We start from the raw sequence: 6,843 nt of genomic DNA on the forward strand, positions 1-6,843 counted from the left end.
TTGTTGCTGCTGAATGCTATCGGCATTATTGACACTAAACAAGTTTGAACTGGTAACTAACAAAGAAGTGCCTTAGCATAAACACTGCGCCATCTTAAAAATCTCAACTCTCACTAGTTTTCAGATGCTTCTCTATGAATTATGTTGCAAATTAGAAGATATGAGTAAGTAGTAGGGTGACTAAGTGCAAGGTTTCAGTGGTAAGTTACACCATGAAAGTGTTATAGAAAGATACCTTCTAAAGACAAGCTATTCTTCATAAGCTATTCTTCAGAATGGTTAGTCTGAGATGAACTGATTTACCAATAACTTGTAAATGATGTGTCCAAGGTATCTTGTACACAGAAATTTTGGAACTTTCCATGAAAGAGCAACCCCAGACAAAAATAAATATTCACTGAAATTACAGTGTGTTTCTTTCTGGGTGAAGGTAAAATGACTTTCAGACACCGCTAACATCCTGGTTGAGTCAATTCAACCTCCCTTAAAATACATAGTTTTTTTTTTAACATAATCCAAAGAAACATCCACATGAGAGCTGACAATGAATGTGTTTATTTTTCCCTTCATATCTTCTTAGAAAAGGACAAATGAACAGAAAAATAATGATCCTTTTGATATTTTCTCTGGTGGAGTTCTTTTCCACTTAAATTTCATATGCTGCCTTTTCCTCTTTTCCAGCTTTTCTTGTCCTAGCAGGAAGAGCTCATATGAGAAGGCAATGCTTGCATCTGTCACTTGCACATAGAGTCTGCATTACATGTACTACAGTGAGTGATGCTTCAACAAGATTTGCTGAATTGACACAAACTTTCCCGTAAGTGATGTACTACTGAGAAACTGGAGGCAAACAAGAGTAGACAAGGGAACCAGGTATGGAAGGAGCAAATCTGTCTCTGACATCTGAAGATAATCTGATTATGGCATTCCTATATGATGGAATTGCAGAACTAGTGTAGACACTGATGATATGGATACTAATGATATAGATGTAGAACAAATGTAGACATACGCAGAAAAAAAAATATTTATTAACAACTGACATAAATGATTTGGGTGTTTTATAAAGTAAACCCTATTTCACAGAATCACTGAATCACAGAATTGTAGGGTTTGGTTTTGACCTCGAAAGGTCATCGGGTCCAACCCCCCTGCCAAAGCAGGTTCCTCAGAGCAGGCTGCCCAGGTAGGCGTCCAGACAGGCCTTGAATATCTCCAGAGAAGGAGACTCCACAACCTCCCTAGGCAGCCTGTTCCAATGCTCCGTCACCCTCACCGTGAAGAAGTTCTTTCACATGTCAGTGTGGAACTTCCTGTGCTCTAACTTGCAGCCGTTGCCCCTTGTCCTATCCCCACAAACCACTGAGAAGAGGTTGGCTACATCCTTCTGTCGCCCACCCCTCAGATATTGATATACATTGAGGAGATCCCCTCTCAGTCTTCTCCAGGCTCAACAGACCCAAGTCTCTCAGCCTGTCTTCATAACATTTCCCAGAAGATTTGTTTGCAAATTAAGCTGGAACAGAGTGGATTAAGTAGTGAATGGGCTGAGATGCTGCTGCCTGCAATACCCACTGTGCACATGAAATCATCAGAGGAGTGGCTGCTCTGTAAAAGAGATGCTTTTTGTTATACTACATGCTGAATACATTCAGGAGTATTGCCTTCCACCTCTCTTAAGGGCTATGGGAAGTTTAATAGGCAAATAGTAGAGACTGACAGACTTATGGTTTTACTACTCTTCTATCCTAGTTGTGGAGCCAGCAATGACTAATTTGCCATGTGTCCATTTTGGACTTGTTTAACACATTTCCTTGATGGAGTCTGTCAGCCTCACCTGCAGTCTCTGGTAAACTTCATCCACCAATAAAATCATGACCTACATAAACATAATTAAATTCTACTCTGAAAGTAGGGCAATGTGTTGAGTTTGGATGTGATTTTCTTGTGATCTTCTCATCTCTTAAGACCATGTCTGAGGCACCTTGCATAGACCTTGATTCAAACATGGAAGAATGGTCTTCCTGGAATTCCCCACAGTCTAAATTAGCTGTCGTCTAATGACAACAGCTGACATCTAGCTCTGGTGAATCTCTGGGTAGTCTTTCAAATATATCTGGGTCTTGATCACATGATAAAGTAGCAGGGGTTCAGCAGCTGGCAGTCTGCTAGAGACTTCATGCTTGTTTTCAAAAAGAGGGGTAGGTGCAATGCACTGCCGCAGAACACCTAGTGCATCTTTGAGATAAATCATCCAGAAGGATTTTCAAAAGTAATTGAATTATTTAAACATGCATAGATTCCCTTTCCTGGTGGACTTCTGGCCTGGGCCATGTCCCAGAAAACAGTCTCATGTTATCACTGTGCAGCAGTTTTACAAGAGACAATGTTGTGCATCCTTTTAAACATTTTATTTATTTATTTATTTAGTTAGTTAGTTATTTTAAATAAATATGTCTGAAGATCTGTTTTCATGAATGCAGAGGAGGCAAACTATGGAGTGCAAAATAATTCTAAGATGTTCTCCAAGAATTTCCCTGGGTAGTTTTCTTGTTGGGGGAGTCCAAGAGGAAGTGGTACAGGTTAGCTGGGGGACAAAGCTGAGTTGAATACATAGGTGAACTGGGGTGAGCTCAGCTGCTGATCACATCTACTCACATCCAGACTCATTTTGGAGACAAGAGTGTGAGCATTTCTTACCAGCAGAAAGGTTTCCTTGCCTGCTGATTTTTTCTGTTTGTACATCAAGCCAGGAGAAGCACAGAAGTAGAAGGGGTGAACAAGAGATGTGAACCATAGAGAAACTCAGGCTGATGTGGTAGTATAATAAAACACATTTGTTCCTGACAGTTACAACACATAAAACCCTAATCTTAGCTATTTACATCAGAAAAGAGTTATTGTCTTCCTGAAAAACAAACCAAATCAAACCAGCCAACCAAACAAACAAAACCAAACCACGATAATAATCAGCCTACTTGGAGATTACTAGAGAGCTCTAAAATACATGGTTGATTACAATTTATGCAAGGATATTGTTTTCAAACAGTGTTTAAGCTTTCAGAAGTCTTTGTCAACAGATTTGTCAGGACTAAAAAAACAGATGTCCAGTGGAGGCTTCAAGACTTTGAAGCGCAGAAATCCCACAGCTAACCAAATTGCTTGGAAGCTTTATGGATGTCCTTTTACAGAAGGGAAATTTGATCCCAACAACAAAATGTTTTCAGTAAGTGTTTTGTTCTGTCAGATTTGATCATCTCCTAAACTTGCATGTACAACACCGATATTCAGATGAATAAGAAACAGTATCTGGAGCACTAAAAACCGGAGATACAATTTCCTCTCTCTTTTCTCCCAGGTGCTCCTCCCCTTCCTTCTGGAGAACTTTGAGTTTTCTCTCTTGAGTTTTCCATTTGATCTTAGCATTATCCTTGTCAAACTACTAGACTTCTAATTTATGCTTTCATATGTCGTTTTTTTTTTTTTTTTTTTTTTTTTTTTTTTTTCCCTTCTGAAAATGAGTAACAAATGGTATTTCTGTTATTCTTGCACGTACTATTTTAATTGTTTATGACACTTTTATTGAGGAGTGTCATATTTTACAATACCAGATGTTTCCTTAAATGTGCACTGAGTTCCTGGATCACTTATGGACTGATAAGCCCTGGAAGGAACAACTTGTATTGTGAAAATCACTTTTTTTTTTTTTTTTCTTTTTTTTTTTTTTCCTCATGATAATTGTTCTGGGTAATTTTTGAAATATATTTTCCAGAGCCTTGTTTTAGTTGAGATGACATTTAGTAAGTCCATATGAAATAGATGTTGTTCCAGCAGTGAAATACAAACTTGGCATTCCGTGCACTTGCTTCCAGTAAAAAGGTTATATGAATGCCAATGCCTGTAGCTGCTGAAATGTGCAGCATGTGAATGGTGATGCTAGTCTACAGGGCACAACTTTCTGAAATTACATTGACCTACATATTTTTGCATGATGATGATAAATAGTAAAATAAAAAGAGGTTTTTCTTCAGAAACCAAGAACAAACAGTAAAACTTCGTACTGCAGAATGGGGTAGATACTAAATGTGTGCATGTGTTCAGAAAATGGTTAGATATAATGAAAAATCATCTAAAACAGCAGGAGACCTTCCTTCTGGCTCAAGAATGTTCTTAGCTGCAGATCTCTGACTGCTGTTTAATCTGACTTAATGCAGCAGTCGTTGTTCTCTTAGGCATGAAATGAAGGCAGATTTAAAGTGCCCACATGATTTAGGAATATAAGTCGGTCTGGAGGTGCAGGATGTACATTCCTAAATTCCTCAGATTTTTTATTTTTTTATTTTTCCAAATCTATGCCTCCAGTTGTTTATCTGTTTTGAAAGCCTATTTATTTATGTATTTTTCCAATCCCAGTTTGTGTTGAGGCTTGCTGGTCACTGTGTTGTGAAAAATCAATGAGATGTGATGGGATTTCTCAATGCAATTTCAAGTGGTGTGTCTGGGCCCTAAGAATGCATTTGTCTTATTCAAAGAAGAGTTAGTGAATGCAGTTTCGCAGTGGTCTATCTGTATGTTGCCTCCTGAAACACCAAGTTGCAAGAGATGTCTTAGAAGACCTGGTTTTTAAGGCAGGAACTGAAAGAGGAGTACATTGGAGCTTGTCTCTATCATGCATAGACCAACATGGAAGAGAACGCAAGTACTTCTTCTGTTTATTTGACTATTTTAGATAGTAACACAAAATTTAACTTGTGAAGGAATATTTTATCTTCTTTAAATTCCAGCTAGCTGCAGTGGCTGTTACAGTACTTATACTATTGCTCTGAGCCATTGCCAAGTGATAAAAGCTCTGCACTCCTCTCAGATTTGTAAGTACTACTTTCAGTTTCGGTAGAACAAGCACTGAATTAACCCATCACGTCTTCAGGAACTCCCTGGACTACTTACTCCAATACAGTGTTCTTATTTTTTTCTTCTGGTTTGTGAACTCTGCAATTTTTCCACTGTAGGTACAAAGGTATTCCTCCTGGTAACAGGTTTCCTTATGCAGACCTCTTAGATACGGTTGGCAGATTAGACATTGAAAACATACTTTCTAGGGAGATTGCTCTGATAATAACAGCATAATTGTCTTGCAATGAATGTTTGCTTGGGTACCATTAAAGTATTCAAACATTTTACAGGTATTTTCTTAGGTGATAACTGGTGCTTTACACCAAACACTGCCAACACATAGTCTCTGTGTCAGGATTTTACTGTGTAAAGGTTTTTAGACATTTGGTTTTGAAATCAAATAATGAGATTTCTATGTAGCTTAGAGGCAGGCTATCACTGCAAAGCAAGTACAACAGCTAAAATTAAAGGCTTGTTTGTTTATATTGTTGCCAGTAATCTAACAGCAGTCGGATTAATGATTATTAACTTTGCAATAATCTATGCCAAACTAATACTGAATGCAGGCATGATTATGCTATTTTTTTCAATACTACAGAAAATACTATATGATCAGTTTATTATTTTTAAATCATATTTTTCTTGAAGACCAGTAAAACTGCTAAATAAGGGGCAGTTGTTCGCAAAAAAAATATTTATTTATTTATTTATTTGTACTTATCAAAAAGGGGACATTTTGGAGAGCAAAATTAACATGTTCTGAAACAAATATTTATAAAAGGCTGAATTGTTCTAAGTTTTTTCCTGCCAAACAGTGTGATAGAAACTTTAGATTCTGAGTCTTGCAATGTGTGTCCTGAAACTTTATCTTGCATTTGGATTCTTGGATTCTTGGATCCTTGTTCAGCTATGTACCATCCCTTGATGCTGGCTTTACAGATATAAGTCTGAAAAACACAGCTCAGTCCACATGGTTTGGTGTGTCCATAAACACCGTGGAATTTCTGACTTCATCTGAGGCATTACTGCTGGACACAATGAAACAGTTTCAGATAAACCTCTGGCTTCATTTGTCTTTATTAGGGATTTTTTTAATTAAAAAATAATCAAACAAACAAACAAAAAAAAACCAAACAGTTTTATACATCCTTCGAGAGCTGAATAAAACTTCCAACAATGATAATTCAGAAACTATGGAAATTACTAATTTCTTTGTGAATTTTCAGATTGGTTTACAATGCAACTCATACAAGAATGCCAGAGAAGTCTTTATAGTGGGAGCTGAGAAACATGGCTTCGTTAGCTCTCATAAGGGGCAGTGAGATGTAATGTTCTTTAACAAGCTGATCCAGGCTATTAGTCTGGAGTTTTTGGTCCTTCATATGGCTATAGATATTCTGCTGAGGATCAGAGACAATGACACAAGAAGCAGCTGCCAGCAGCACCACCACCCACTGGCAGGGGCTTCATGCTGCAGTTTAAGGGTCAAGCCCCAGCCAGTCTGGAGCTGATTATCACAGGCCACCTCATGTCATGGTACTCCTCTGCCCACAAGCTAAACGTCTCCCCTGCTGAGATCAGCGAGGGTCTCTGTGACCTGGCCAGGGACAGCCCAGTCACGCAGTGACGTGCAGCGTGCTCACCCTGCCACTCAGCTGCGGTTCCTGTCTGCGCTACAGCCCCCTCAAAAACTGGGGACAGGCAAGGGTTTGGCAGGTACTTGGTGTTTGCTCCACTCGTTTGAAGAAACAGGCATCCACTGAGGACTTCATCCGGACAAAAAAAAATGTAAACAACAAGTGACAGGAGCATTGAGGTGCAACCGTGTGGAGAACTCTTGTCTACCTTTCCCTCTCACTACATCTTCTACTTTTTTTTTTTCTTCCCTGCTGCAACTCATGGCCGGATGACAATTAAAATTGATAAACTCTGATGACTCCCTTAGCAAAA

This window comes from Aythya ferina (assembly GCF_964211825.1).
Source record: "Aythya ferina genome assembly, chromosome: 3".
NCBI classification, from domain to species: Eukaryota; Metazoa; Chordata; class Aves; order Anseriformes; family Anatidae; genus Aythya; species Aythya ferina.